The sequence below is a fragment of the Leopardus geoffroyi genome, chromosome X (genome assembly GCF_018350155.1).
Source record: "Leopardus geoffroyi isolate Oge1 chromosome X, O.geoffroyi_Oge1_pat1.0, whole genome shotgun sequence".
Classification (NCBI taxonomy): Eukaryota; Metazoa; Chordata; class Mammalia; order Carnivora; family Felidae; genus Leopardus; species Leopardus geoffroyi.
In genome coordinates, this window is record NC_059343.1 from 34,766,959 (window position 1) to 34,782,251 (window position 15,293).

At 56.9% G+C, this 15,293-nt stretch overlaps 1 long non-coding RNA gene across 1 annotated transcript; it reads right to left on the minus strand.

Annotated features, from left to right (window-relative positions):
* Positions 1-9,805: 9,805 nt before the first annotated feature.
* Positions 9,806-14,481, minus strand: LOC123594654. The gene is made up of 2 exons (XR_006710822.1): positions 13,731-14,481; positions 9,806-10,570 (listed from the first exon to the last, which is right to left on the minus strand). It is a non-coding gene; the product is annotated as an uncharacterized LOC123594654 (long non-coding RNA).
* Between the last annotated feature and the right edge of the window lie 812 nt (positions 14,482-15,293).

The following is a 15,293-nucleotide window of genomic DNA, read 5'->3' on the forward strand; positions in this document are numbered from 1 at the left end:
ACGTAGAGGCTGAGTCTGAAGATGTCCACAGGGGCTGGGTCATACGGTGCAACTGCCCCACGTTCAGTGTTCAGTGCAAGAGAGATGTGAGGCCACTGGAGGTTTAAAAGCAGGGGCACCTGGGTGGCTCAGTCGGTTGGGCGGCTGACTTCAGCTCAGGTCATGATCTTACAGCTCGTGGGTTCGAGCCCCGAGTCGGGCTCTGTGCTGACAGCTCAGAGCCCAGAGCCTGCTTCCGATTCTGTGTCTCCCTCTCTCTCTCTCTCTCCCTCCCACACTCATGCTCTCTCTCTCTCTCTCTCATATAAATAAATAAATAAACCGGGGCGCCTGGGTGGCTCAGTTGGTTGAGCGTCCACGTTCAGCTCAGGTCATGATCTCATGGTCCCTGAGTTTGAGCCCCGCATCGGGCTCTGTACTGACAGCTCGGAACCTGGAGCCCGCTTCGGATTCTGTGTCTCCCTCTCTCTCTGCCCCTCCTCCGCCCTCACTCTGTCTCTCTCTCACTCAAAAATGAATAAACACTAAAAATTTTAAAAATAAATAAATAAATAAATAAATAAATAAATAAAAGCACGTCAGTGCGGGGCGCCCGGGCAGTTCAGTCGGTTAAGCGTCCGCCTACAGCTCGGGTCACGACCTCGTGGTTTGTGGGTTCAAGCCCCGTATCGGGCTCTGTGCTGACGGCTCAGAGCCTGGAGCCTGCTTCTCATTCTGTGTCTTCCTCTCTCTCGGCCCCTCTGCTGCACGTGCTCTCTCTCTCTCTGTCTCAAAAATAAATAAACATTAAAACAAATTTTAAAACGTGTCAGTGCTATGACCTTATTTGCATGGTTTTGGCTGCCTTGCAAAGAAGGGGTGTGAGTGGACGCCAGGAGGCCAGTTAGGCAGTCCAGGCTTACAAACGCCCTGATGGGTTTTTTGTCCACTGTCTGGTCGTCACCAAGCGTGTTGACTATGTCCCACATCCCTACCCTTTGCCCGCCGAGGCAAAAGCTTTCATTGCTGGGGTTGGCTAGAGGGTGAAGGTTTTTCTCAGGGCTGGGCTGACAGAGAAGGCACGGCCTCTCTCCTTTTTAAGGGTCTCTTTTTTTTTTTTTTAATTTTTTTTTAACGTTTATTTATTTTTGAGACAGAGAGAGACAGAGCATGAACGGGGGAGGGGCAGAGAGAGAGGGAGACACAGAATCAGAAGCAGGCTCCGGGCTCTGAGCCATCCGCCCAGAGCCCGACGTGGGGCTCGAACTCACGGACCGCGAGATCGTGACCTGGCTGAAGTCGGACGCTTAACCGACTGCACCACCCAGGCGCCCCTTAAGGGTCTCTTTTTGTGCTGTGCCATTTGGCACGTATCCCAAAAAGTAGCAAATTTAAGACCAGAGGCTGGGAAACGTGGGCTTCGGAAACCATGAAAACCGCTGCAAAAATCAGTACAAGTTGACATTCAGGGTTTATTTCTACAAATGGAGTGTTTGGGGAGGGATGAAAGTCAGTGTTTCTAATGCTGGGGGAGGGGGATCACTTCTCTGCGTTCCAGACCACACGTTGGAGGCTACTGGGCGTCGCATGATGGCTATGAACGGGAGATCCAGAGCCAGCGCTCCTGGGTTCAAACCCAAGCCCTGCCACTTACTCACAGAGTCCCGTGGGGACACAACCTCTCTGCGCCTCAGTTTCTCCCGGTGTGTAAAACGGGGGACAATCAGAGTAACTATTTCATGGGGCTGTTGTGGGGAGCTGGTGAGTTAATAAACAAAAGGCCCACAGGCTCATGCCTGGTATACGTAAGAGAGCTCAGTGAGGGCGCTGCCTTTGCCATCCTCAGGGATGGGCTCCCCGTGTGACGAGCCGACCGATGGCTCCCATGTCATACCTGGTGTGCTTTGCTTCCGGTTTGTCTCTTAAGAACAGTGGGAGCGAGGGGGCGCCTGGGGGGCTCGGTCGGGTAAGCGTGCCACTTCGGCTCAGGTCACGATCTCGCGGTTCGTGGGTTCAGGTCGTCGGGCTCTGTGCTGACAGTGAAGGTGTGAGTGTAGCAGACGGTGTCGTGCTCTGTCCAGAGCCCCTGGGATGCCTTTTGTACTGCCTGTGCGCCCCCACTCGAGAGCATGCTTTTGGTGCCCTACGCCTACAGCCTGTCTTCCAAGGACTACCCTCGGGCTGCCGGGCCTCTGCCTACAAGTGTGGGAACTGAAAATGCCTGGGACCTTATGTCTCCCCTCCTCTGCCCCCCCCACAACTGCTGACGAACCACTGTCCCATGGTCCCCGACCTGGGGTGGGACAACACAGAGGCATCGCGTGCCCTCCTCGGTTCCCCCGTACAAGAGGCTGAGGCTGCCCTCCAACGACCTTGGCCGAAATCACCCCTTGGCCTGTGTCCCCTCCTTCCTGGTGCTGTCCCCACTCCCTTCCCAAATTCCCGTGGCACCTCCCGCATAAATCCCTTACACGTGAATCCTCATTTCATGGTTGGTCTGGGGTGTGTGTGTGTGTGTGTGTGTGTGTATGTGTGTGTGTGTAACCTCACCTTGAACAGCCCGCTTTTTAGAAGGGGAACCAGTATGAGAATTCCGTGGCATCCAAATCTGGATCGGGGGGGGGGGGGTCACGTCTGCATTACGTGGGTAGACACCAGTGCCCTCAAGTCAAATACCTAAAGGAGGCGGGAGGAAGGAACAGAGTCCCCGCAGCAGAGACAAGGAGGGGGCAGTGCCGGGAGGTGCGCCCATATGTGTTTCTCCAACCTGCTCAGAGAGCTAACACCTCACTGGCTGGCTGGGAGGACCGGGCGGGCAGGGACGCTGCTGAAGAACAGAGAATACAGGGCTGGAGTTGCCGGTTCCACGGTCCGCTCCGGACGCTGTGCCTTCTCAGGCCGTGCACCGCCACAGGGTCCGGGACAGAGACAGAGAAAAAGCGAGAGGCGCAGAGACAGAGAAATTGAGGGAAAGAAAGAGAGATAGGCAAAGAGACTCACAGACAGGCAGAGAGACAGAAATGTTGAGAGAGATAGGGAAAGACAGAGACAGGGGCGGAGAGACAAGAGGGGGAAAGGGAGATAGCCAGAGAAAGATAGGAAGGAATAGAAACAGAGAGACAGAGACAGGAAGTAAGAGACACAGAGAGACACTCAGAGGCTAAGAGATTCAAGCGCACACAGATGGAAGCTGAGACACACAGAGACAAAGGGAGGAATGGAGAGACAGAGGAAAGCAGGAAGACACGCAAAGGGAAAGAGACTCAGAGAGAGGTGGAAAGCGAGGGGTGCAGAAACAGAAAAAGGAGGGCAATTCAGAGAAACCGAACGAAGCAGAGGGGCAGACAGGAGAGGGGAGCGGGCTGCCAAGGAGATAGCCAGAAGGGCGTAGGAGGATGCCCGGGCGTGCTGTCAGGGGCTCAGATGGGAGCCAGCCGCCCCCGAGCGGGTGTGGCGACTGCCCCCAGCCCCTCCAGCCAAGGAACGAGACTACACCACCGTGGCTCACTTTGAATCAAAGCGGAGGGTCCCAGCGTCCAAGAGAATCCTCAGGGCCCCGAGGACCAACCCCCGTCAGGGGCTCTGAGACGCCCAGCATCAGGGCCCACGCGTGGCACAAAAGCGCACAGAGCGTCCAATCTCCCTCTCAGCCAAACCCTCCTTAGCGGCGGGGTTAGCGGCGGGGAGAGGCCAGTGGGCCGCGCCTTGTCAGGAAGCATGTTTTCCCAGGAGCCGCCGCTGTTCAGATGTGCCGTGAGCAATTGCCACTCTGCGCGCCTTCCCCTGGCAAATTATTCTGCTGGAGTTTCTTCCAGCATTCGGAGCTGCGCTGCTGTAAATGCCAGAAATCATGTACATTAAGCCCAGAGTGACGGCAGGCTTATGGATGGATTTACCTTCAAACAGAGGCCGCGGAGGCGCCCGGTGTGGGGGGCAGCACTTTATGGATGTCGCTCTTCGCTTGCCGAGGCCTTAAGCGGTCAAGTTGGCCACGTAATCAATTTCTCATGTCGGCCTGGCTGCGGGCCACAAGGTCCCAGGCAGGGATTTGGGATGCAGCCCCTCTACCCACAGCCCCCTCCCCGAGACCTCGGCCTCTCCTCTGAGGGGGACGTGTTTCCGCCTGCCCGGGGTGCTGGTGGCCGGGGACCAGCCGGGTAACACCGAGCCAAGTCAAGCGAGTGTCAAATTCCAGGACCTGCCCTCCCTCCTCAGAGCCCTTTCCCCAGCGCCCCTTGCAAAGGCCCTGGCCCCCGCTCTTTCCCCTCCCCTGCTCCAAAGCTGGGTCCGGGGTCTCCGTAGGGCAGTCTGAGCTCAGCCACTCTCGTCCCATCATCCACCGTTTGGCCTCTCTGATCCGTGAGGCTTGGGTCACTGGTTTTGCCATCTCATCTGCATGGCTGTCACTCAGCTCATGCAGCCTCTTGGGACCCCTCCCCTCACTGTCTTCCTTCAGCCTTGACCTCTCAGGGCTCCTGCTCTAGGCAAGTCCCCATTCAGCACCCAGTTAGCACCGCTGAGCAGTCCCGTCAGGCAGCTCGGTGGCCGAGGTGTAATTCTCGGGACACTGTCTGGGTCGAGAGACCCCTGTAGGCCCGTCACACAGACCCAGAGCCCCTGCCATACCCCGCCTGTGGCAGATGGTACTTTCCAAGGATGGCTCTTCTTGGTGACCTGGATATTCCTTCCGTGAAGAGGTGAGGTCTGCGTTCCCTTAACTGAAACCTAAGCGTGGTGGACATGGCCCCGCATGACTCCTGAGTCCAGGTCATAAAAGACGACGCAGCCTCTGACGGGCTCAGCAGAGCACTTAGGCTCCGAGCCCTGAGCCACCGCGTCTCGCTAGCCTGAGGCCGCCACGATGTAAGGGAGGTCAAAGCGGCCCATGCTAAGTGACCGCGTGGAGAGGCCGTGAGACCGCAGGCTAGGACAGAAGTGCCTGCCCCCCCCCGCCCCCGGCTGCGTCTGACTGCAACCACATCAGAGGCCCCGGGGCAGAACCACCTGGCCGAGCCCTTCCTGAAATCTTGACCCGTAGAAACCATCAGAGATCATAAAATGGCTATTTTTACTGTAGCCCACTAAGCTTCTGTGAACCCCAAACCAGTTCTCCAAGGCCAACAGGCCTAAATAGGGTAAAAAGAGAAGACATGCGGTGATCACCAAACCAAGAGGAACCGATCTAATCTTTGTTCGATCTTCAGAAGGGCCCTCAGAGAGCTGCAGAGCCCAGGGTATCGCATCTATCCTCGTGGCCCGGTGCCCGCGTTTCGGAGAGGCGTCTACACGGCCGTGACTCCCTAACCCTGCCTTGGTGTATTCACGATCCAGCAATCTGGAAAGCACGTGTGACCAGGATTGTTTGGCCACTTAATCCCCGGGAAATAATGAACAAGCAGGCGACATAGAGGCAGGAATCGTTCTCAGAAGCGATGCCTATGGTCCACATATATCCAGTTCAGCATGTGAGGCATAGATTTTTTCATGTGAGGCATAGATTTCCCCAGGGTCGGTGCTCCGCAATGCTGCCTTTACAGAACGCCACTCCTACACGGGGATGAGCTTTCCGTTTCCTTCTCCTACTCAGGCCGAAGGCCACGCTGAAGGACTGTAAGGCATGAATTACCCGAAGCAAGCGACCTAGCCTCTCTGTGCCTCGGTTTGCCCATCTGTAAAGTGGGGAACGTAGTGGGACTTTCCTGATCAGGCACTGTCAGGGTTAAATGAGTTCATTCATGTAAAGAGCTCCGACCAGGACCTGCCTGTAGCAAGGGCTGTGTGAGTGCTATCCGTTATTGTTATTGCTGGTGGTGTTTGGGGATTGTAGGTTACGGGCGCTAACAGATTCCGTTCAATTTATTCTCAGCGACATAACTGTCATGTGAGAAATTTAGCATCGCTCACACGTCCCCCTCTTCGGCATCAAGCCCCCTCCCTAACACGCGTGCGGACACACGCATGCACGCACGCCCGTGCACGCACCCACACTCGGTAATCAGTGCCGGCTTGCCACAGGCCACACCGCGGCAATGTAGTCGAGCCAGAAGAACAAGCCGCTTTATCTTCCTCTCCAGGCAGAAGCCCGTGCGTAGACGACGGATGCAGAGCGTCCTGCCTGCACCAGCGGAGGAAACCACTTCCCGGCCGGCTCGGCAGCCTCCAGACAAGCAGGGCTGAGGCTGCCCCTGGGCACCAGACCCCAGGACCCTCGGGGGCGACAGAGGCCGTTCCCGTGGGTCGCCGCCACTTTTCTCCTAATGAGAAGCCCCGTTTCCCAGCTTCCAAAGCCCCCTCCCTCATCTGGCTGCTGTGTCTGCTGCAGGCTTTCTGCACAGAGTCCCCAAGACGGCGACGTGCTGCCCGGGGGGCAGAGGGGCAGGGAATGGCATGAGCCACATACAGGGCTTTTCCTTCTAGGAGCAGGGGAGCCTGTACGTGGATTCCTGTCTCGCGGCGGATCTGACCCCCAGGTGGCTCTCCCAGACCGAGGCTCTCCCCAGGGAATTAATCCAGCAGGGCCCAGTTGGCCACAACCCACGGAAAAGGCCCCAGCCTCTCACCCTGCAGGCCTTTGACACTGGGCCGCACCAGGCCCCGGCGATTTTTGCAAAAATGGCTTAACGTCACAGAAGGGAAGAGTTTCAGAAATAAAGGAATCGGTCTCGTTTTGAGGGCACATTTAGTAAAAGGCACGCGGGCACTTCAGGACGGCAGGATTGGGCTTCTGGTCTCGCAATCAGTTAACAAATGTTTATAGAGGGGCGACCACACGGAAGGCACTGCAGTTGGCTTGGGGCCCCTGTGCCAACAGAGTTCAAGGGCTTTCCCTTCCGGTAGGCAGCTTAGTGGAAAGCGACAGTTCTGGAAGCTTGGCCTCACAGCCCTCCAACTCCAGGGAACAAAACCGCACGAGGGCCCCAGCCGCCGAGCTCTGAGATCTAACCAGCCCTCGGGCCAAGACAGCGCTTTCCACTGGCCACCCCGGCCACTGACCGAGCAAGGCTTGGTGCTACGGGGGTCATGTTCCTTCGGGAAACAGGACTCCCCTGGTGGCTGGCTCGTTTGAGGACAGTCTGCCGGCTTTGTTGAGCCTTCCGGAGACTTCGGGAAAGTCTAGGCTGCTCCTGCCCACCTCCCTGCCCTCCCTCAGGTCAGAGGGCCTCACAGCCTTTCGGGGGCTCTCAGCCTTGCCCAGCTCCTCCCTGTTTCTCTCACAGAAACGTCCCCCAGTAAAAATCCTTGCATGTTTCATCCCCTTCTGGCATCTACCTTCTCGGAGAGCCCCTGTCGTTTTTCTCCTCCTCACGGACCCCTGCATTCGCTCATTCCTTAGGGGTCTGTTTGTAATTTGGCATCTCCCTGGTGAATTCTCAGTTCTGTAAGAACCGACAACATCCGTAAGGCTCCTCACTGGTGGTTCTCAGAGGTATTGCTGACCCATGGCAGGGAGGTCCTTGCCACTAAGCCCTTCCATCAGACTTCAAGATGCCTGTCTGATTTATTAAGATAACTCACAATGACCGTTGCACAGTGAGCCCACAGCACAATGCTAAGCTTTTTGCATGCATTACCTCATTTACCGCCTCTCTCGGCACACACCCCCCACCCCCTACCCAGAGGATGCCCTTCCTCGAGACATTTACAGGGGCGCCTGACTGGCTCAGTCGGTTAAGCGTCCGACTTCAGCTCAGGTCATGACCTCACGGTTCGTGGGTTCGAGCCCCGCGTTGGGCTCTGTGCTGATGGCTCAGAGCCTGGAGCCTGCTTCCTATTCTGTGTATCTCTCTCTCTCTCTCTCTCTGCCCGTTTCCTGCTTGTGCTCTGTCTCTCTCTCTCAAGGATCTGATCTTATGAAGTGTGAATATTTTGCAAGAAACAACCAATACTCGGGTTGAGCAATGCCTGGCAAACGGCTGGGTAACCAAGTCCAGCTTGGCCCAGGCTAACAGATCATAGTCTGCTCCTCTGTTTAATCCTATCCTGCGTTAAGCACCCCCAGCCATTTCTTTCCTGTGTGCGCCTTGGCTTCTTCGTGTTCCAGAACAAGACCTCTGGGCTCCCATGCAGGACACATGCCAGGCATTCTCTGACCCTCTGAGCTGGACCTGTCCTCCCCAGCCCCCGACATTCACAAGTGTTGTCCAGCTCACCCGGAGACACGGCTCCACATACTAAACAGAAAGCCACGGGCTGGCTGGCCGGGGACCTCCCACAAGGCACTTGGCACCCGTGAGCCTCAATTCCCTCGGCTGTAAAACAGGGGCACGGTGAGGATCAAAGAAGAGAATGGATTTGAAAATTACTGTGAACCCTTCCTACTCAAAGTGTGGTCCTCAGACCGGCGGCAGCAGCAGCATCCGGAAGTGAGGTAGAAATGCAGGTTCTCAGACCCCACCCTGACCCACTGAATCAGAACCAATCAGAACCGCTGGGCTCAGTGCACCCTTTTTACGCCCAGGTGATTGGTGTGCACACGAAGGTTGGCGGGCCTTGCTCTCCAGCTATAGACGTTCCCCATTGTTTTCCCTTGCGGGTAAGTACCCTAAGGAAGGCGTTCTGGACCCATCCCTCTGCCTTTGCGCACGCCTCCTTCCGTTAGTCCTTGTCTTTCTCCTCCCTCCCCTTCCCCTCCCCAGCCCCTTCGTCTCCACCCTGTTCCGTGGCTTCCTCTCCTCTGGTCAATGGCACAGCCCTCCCCAAACCCACTGTTTCTACTGCCTCAGCGAAACGGGGAACGCGGGGGTAGACTCGGCTATATACACACGAGCCCTGAGAGGGCCACTCATCACAGCTTCGTGGCCTACAAGGCGTGGAGAGAGGCTTGGCAATGCACAAAGGGGCCCAGCCGGGGATGGGGATAAAACCCAGGGCCAGCCGATACATCCATTCACCTCTGATTCCAGGCCCCACTGGCTGGTGAACTGCCCCCATTCCTTGTACCCGATATGTAATGTATTTTCTGTAATTATGGTGATGCCGTCTGTGTATATGTTAAATGACTATGGCAGTTAATTATTTGTGGGTAAACAAGGGATGCCTCTTTGCCCCAGGAGGGACTGAAAGACGCTCACTTAAGGAGCCACAAGATCAAAGCGACAGGGAGGAGGCAGGTGAGAGGAGAAGTCATTCTTCCCCTGGGAGCTTCTGGGAGGGAGGGGGTGAAGTGATTTGGCCCTTCAGGGAGGCCCCAAGCAAGGCCAAAGGGCCCGTGGAGCAAAAGCAGACGGTCCTGGTCCTCGGGGACCGAAACCAAGGTGTAGAGTTGAGGGGGTGATCTCCAAAGACCGGCAGGAGTGCTCCCCAAGTGCCAGGCAGTCCACACACAGCCTCTGCCCTCCCTGGTGCTCCAAACAGCCCCAGGTAGCTTTGCAGGGGGGCACACATCCAGAACCTGGTACTTGTTGCAAATATCCATCCTCCCCTTCTCCGTGAGGCATAAAACCCCCAATTTTTCACCAGATATGTGCCCCACTCCCCCAGTAAAGGCTGTATGTCCCAGCCTCGGCTTGCAGCCATGTGTGGCCATGTGAGCAAGTCTGATTTATGGGATCAGAACCAAAGCAACTTCTGGAGTGTGATCTGGAGAAACGAGTGCCTCCCTCTTCGCTCTCTCCTCCGTGCACGCTAGAAAAGGGACTCGATGGGCGGCTCGAGCAGCCATCTTGAACCCTGAGGCAACTTTGGGTCTGGCAGCCATTCGTGCCAGCAATGACGTCGAAGCAACCTGAGTTACTTACAGCTAGATCTTACAATCCCCATCCCAGTTACCTTACCACCCTGGGACTCGAGACCCTTACGTGAGAAATTGATTTCTGACATATTTAGGTCACTGTTAATTTGGATGTTTTGTTATTCACAGGCTACCAAAGTCAGACGAGAAAGATATGTAACATGGTGTCTTAGATCAGGTTCTCTAGGATGCAGACTTTTTTGAGATGGAAACTGGCATGGAGGAGGTTTACTAGGTTGTGGTCTCCAGGTCAACTCTTGAGTCAGAGTGAGGGGAGAAGATTGAGCAGGGGAAAAGCTGAGTGGCCTTGATGGGTCCCACAAGGAGCTCTAGAGTGAAGAAGGCTCTTCAAAGTTCAGAACGGCAACAAAAGGGCCGAGTCTGGATCCCTTTGCACTTTGGATTTCTTGTCTCTAAAATGGATGTTATTGATCTTGCGTCTGTATGGAAGATAAGAAAAAAATATGGGTGCGTGGCCAAGCTTACAGGGGAACAACCGTGAGAGCCAGCCTGGAGAAGACCTAAGAAGTTTACGTATGTCCTCTGGGGGCCCATGTCTGTGTCTTGACCAACTGACCAGCAGGGCAGTGTCACTTCTCCAGAACCTTCCCCAACACGGTCACCTTCTCCAGTTGGGAGAATGCACAGTCACCTATGCTTAATAACATCATGTCTCTTACCACGTTGGACGTGGCTGTTCACCTGGGACTCTTGAGCTCCGCCGGTGATGTATGATTTGTTCGATCGATGAACTTCACCGAAGGGGCCAAATCCTGGTGATGTCAACAAGACAGAGACTATTCCCCTGACGCCAGGAGATTTACTTAGAGCGTCCCCGAGCCCCAATTTTCTCGTCCATATCTGGGGAATAATAAGAAGAACAAACTGGGCTGTCCTGTTTATGCAAGTGGAGATACAGTGGAGGAAGTTTTCGTCAATTGAGTCTAAGGGACTCCGAGGGATTGTTTTCAGTGCATACACTCTGTCTACATGGCTCTGCAAAATTAGGCAGCCACCAAAGTGTAGAATCAGGGACAATTGGCCACCTCCCAAGGGTAGCCCTAACGCCAGCCTCTCTTGCCTGGAATAGCAACCTGTTTGGCCACACAGGCCACCGGGTGAAGGCTGTCTGGTGGGGTCCAACCCCGGACGTACAGATTCAAAGGGGCAGCTAAGACTGAGCAGTTAGACGTGGGATCAAGGCCACTTCACACCCGGCCCATGATGGTGTGGGGGGGGCCCCGGCATAATGCACACAGGATTAGGGTGCTTGGAACAGCTAGAGAGCTCAGCTTAGCCATCCTCCAAGGAAGCCTTGGCCGTGTTCTATAGCTGCTCCGCGCCTCAGTTTCCTGATTGGCAGAATGGGGGACCATCATCGCTCCCGTGTCAGGTGATGGTAAGGGCTGAGCTAGCATAGGGAAAGCAATTAGGCGCTGTGTCCAGGGGCTGGGAAGGGAGAGGTGGCTGTGGGGGTCATCTGCACTCCATCAGTAATGATCACCCACAGGCCGCTGGCTGGCACGCAGGGGGACAGGCACCCTGCCCCCAGCGCCTGCAAAGGTGAATGTGGTCAGAGCCCGATGAAGGGGAAGGGAAGCAAGGATCTAGAGCTCCAAACAGAGGGAGGTCAGGTCCCTCAGGGCTATGCCAGGCAGGACTCTTGATTGTAAGGCAGAGAACTGCCACTCAAACTGGCTCAGTGAAAAAAGAAAAAAATACTGGCTCAGGAAACCAACATGTTAAAAGGTAGTTGGCTTCAGGCATGGCTGATTCCAGGTACTTATACCAAGTGATGACAAGATGGCCACCAGCAGTTTATTAGCAGAGCGACCATGATAGAACGGGCGCCCTGTCCCCACAGTTCCAGAAAAATCCCCAGGGCTGCTGCTGTCTGGCTGGAATTGGCCGGCTTGGGCCATGGCCCACCCCGGGCCCCCGGGAGCATGGCTGTCTTCGCTTGAACTGCAGGGACTGGGGGGACGATGGAGAATGGATACTGACTGGTGAGGCAAATCACCAGATCGCCCCCTCAGCAGGCTTCGCTAGAGAGGTGAGACGTGACCCCCACCCCGCCCCTCCTGCTCTCGTTAAAATAGTAACCGGCGTTTGTTCAAAGCCACAAATTGCAAAAGCTTGGCACCCACGCTGTTGAATCTCTTAACTCCGTGGAATCAATTCTACGCCCAGAAGTGGGACTGGGCCCGCGGCAGGGGAAGATTCATCTAGTAGCCGCGTGTAGGAGGGATCAAAGGTCTAGAACCTGGTGGAGGTGGGGGGCATCGTCTTTAGCCCGGGGGAAGGGCCCATCCCTGTTGCTTTCCGGTTCATCAGTAAAGTCCGGTTCATCAGTAAAGCCTGGCCAGGCTGGAGGCACGAGGACGGGGGGGGGGGGGGGGGGGGGGGGACACAGGAAGAGACGTAGAAACTGGATAAGGACCTGCCAGGATTTGGAAGCAGGCTTTGGAGGAGGGACGGGCGAATCGAACACGATTCTCAAGTGTGGGCCGACGGAATAGTGACAGATGTCTCTGGCAGAAATGGGGAACACTGTTAGGGGCAAGAATTTAGGGGATTTGCTTTGATGCATTTGAATCCAAAGCGCTACAAGAGCATCCAGGTGAGAGTGACGGACAGCTGAGGCCAGAGCTGTGGATTTCAGGGTCCCAACGTCACCACTGTGCTCCTGGGGGTGGCTTGGCCCTGCTGCGGTGAGGGAGGGAGGGTGTTGGAGCAGAGCAGGGAGAGCAGGCTGAGAACCAGACCCGGGGAGATGCTCACATTCAGGGAATCCGGGAAGGACGCGCTGCACAGAGGTCATGAAAGCCGGCCAGCAAGGGGGCAGGTGCTCTGCGGGGCCGGGGCAGGGCCACGCATGGAAAGGGCCGGTGGTGCAGATGAGCGGTTTCCCAGCCCCTGTGGTCCCGGGTCGTTGGAATGAGGCAGCTGGCGGGCTTCCTGCTTTCACAAGCACCGGCGGGACCATGGCGCATGTCACTACAACTGGTACAGCTGGGGTGGCCTGGATTCATACAGGCCTAGAGAAGGGGGCAGAAAGGTGTTTCGTCAACGCTTCGGTGATAATGAGGGAAAGGAAGGGAAAGCGGGCACGTAATGTAAGGGAGATATTGGCGGAAGAGAGAAGCTGTGGCACCCCTACATACACTCACACTCACGTACACACCCGTACAAGCTTGCATACACACATACACACGCTCATACACAAACAGGCTTGAGAAGGGGAGGGAAGTCATTTCTGTTCTCCTGGAACGAGGTTTTCCCACACGGACGTGCGTGCCCACACACAATCACAGAGAGGCGCGCGTGTCACGGCGGGGGGGGGGGGGGGGGCGCCGTTTGGCCCACGCTCAGCTGGGGAGGGAATGACACGGCGGCGGTGGGCAGGCACCGGGAAGAAGCCGGCCTCGCAGGGGCCCACCCTTGGTTGAGGCCGGGGCCCTGGCGTGAGCGTGGGTGGCTGGGCGCTCCGTCCTCCCTGCTGGCAGGCCTGGGCAGGCGCCGTCCCCAGATGTCAGTGCTAATGCCTTGATAAACAGGGAGCTTGCTGGAATGTGGCTGTTAATTGGGGATAGAGCCACAGCCTTTAGCTCGGGGAGCAATGGTTAATGACGGGCCCGCTGGGGGAAGCCGCACGCTGTCGCCACTGTTCGTGTTCTGTCCTCTCCGCGTTTTAAACAGCAGTTTATCTAAAATTGAAAACACTTTCCTGGGAATAATTATTTCTTGGAAGCTACAGGACTGCTATCAGATTTCACAGCCTGCTGTCGGGCTGACCTTCTATAGGCCAAGGGGCCGGCTGCCTTTGCAGGGACAGCTTTGCTCCTGCCCTTCCCTTCTCCCGTGTCTTTCCTGGGTGCCCAGCGCACAGCCGCTGTGGGCGTGTGTGAGGGGGCTTTGTGGCCAATTTGGGGCCGAGTGGGAGGTTCACTGAGTAAAGGTGAGCCTGAGCAGGAAGAACAACAGGAGGGCGGGAGAGGCTTCTAGCATTGCCAAAACCCACCTGAAAGCCTCAGGGTCTCCGTGTTGGCTCCCGGCTTCGGCTGAGCTCTGCCTGGTCTGCTGGAGCAGCCCGTCAGGGACAGGGGGCTGTGGTCGAGCAAAAGATCCTCCGCGAGCCCGTTCCCTCCTTGGAAGCCGTTTCCAAAGCAGCGAGCCCACGGCCGCAGGGGCAGGGCAGAGGGAGGAGGGGACCCGAGGCCCTGTTCAGACGTGCAGGGGCGCCCGTGGAGGGGCGCCCCAGAGCCGGGGCTGGCCTCTCCTTCCACACCCGGGTCCGGGCGCAGCTGCCCGGGCTGTGATGTGATGTGATGTGATGGAGGGGTGGGAACCCGCGCCAAGAGCTGACCCCAGGGGTGCCCTCCCAGGGTCGGCCCAGGCCAGACCGCGACAGGGCCCTCAGCCCGGAATCATGGCCGCAGGCAGCATTCTCCTTGAACGTGGAGGGCAGTGACACAGACGGTTAAACTCGATGCGCTGGCCACAGGCCAGCCTTCCGGCTTGGCAATTACACACTGTCTACCTCCGCCTCTCCCTGCTGCCCCATCACCTCCCCGTCAGGCGGCTTTAATGCCGCTCGCCTCTTCCCGGCAGCAAATGTTTGTGTGTGGCGTTGCCGGGCGACAGTGGAGCAGGGCCTGCATTTTCCTGGCCCCCGGGCCCCTGGCGGAGCCTGCCCTCCGAGGGCTTTGTAGGCCTTAAGTGTCAACGCGGGCGTGAACCACGGCCTGGAGAAGCACAGGTCTGGCTCCTGGAGAACAGCTGGGGATGACGGGAAGGTGGGGCAGGCCTTTCTCAGGCGCCCAGCCCCCCTGGGCAGTTGTTCCCTTCGTCCCCCTCCGCAGACACATGGCAAGAGATTGGAATTCATTTTGCCAAACGCTGATAAAGACAGGGGCCACGGCTCCACCCCTCGGTGAGGTCACACGTGGCTCCCCACCCACGGGAATCTGGACAGCAGGATGGACCGCCAGACACCCCGTAAACACCTTATGCTCAGGGACACACTGGCGTTCAGAAGCACACCTAGATTCACAGGCAGGCCACCAGCTGTGTGGCCTCAGCATGTCACCCTTCCTCTCTGGGCCCCCGCTTGCTGATCTGCCGCAGGGGATGGCAATAGAGACCCCTACTCCGTTCGAAACCCGTGGGACTTCTTTCTTGCTGTGTGTCCTGAGAAGCCACCGTGGGGGATGTCGGGGTGGGAAAGAACTCTGTACGCATATAGGGGAAATGCAGGGAAATACGTGAGCCAGGGTTCTGGAAAGGGACCAACGGGGGCAGGGAAAAGGAAACCGAGTAATACAAAATGATTTGATTTGGTCGGGGTGGGACCTCAGAGACAGACACCTAATGGGAGAAGGTGCTGAAAGTTAAACTGAGAGCTGACGCGCTGGGGTCAAGGGCGGCCGGCCTGGAGCAGGAAAGGCCGCAAGACATGCGGGTCTTCAGGTCCCCCAGACCTTGAGCCCCAGTTTTTGCTGCATCCTGCCCTAGCTGTGTGACCTTGGGCAACTCGTTTACTCTCTCTGAGCCTCATCCATCAAATGCCCTCCAAGCACTGACC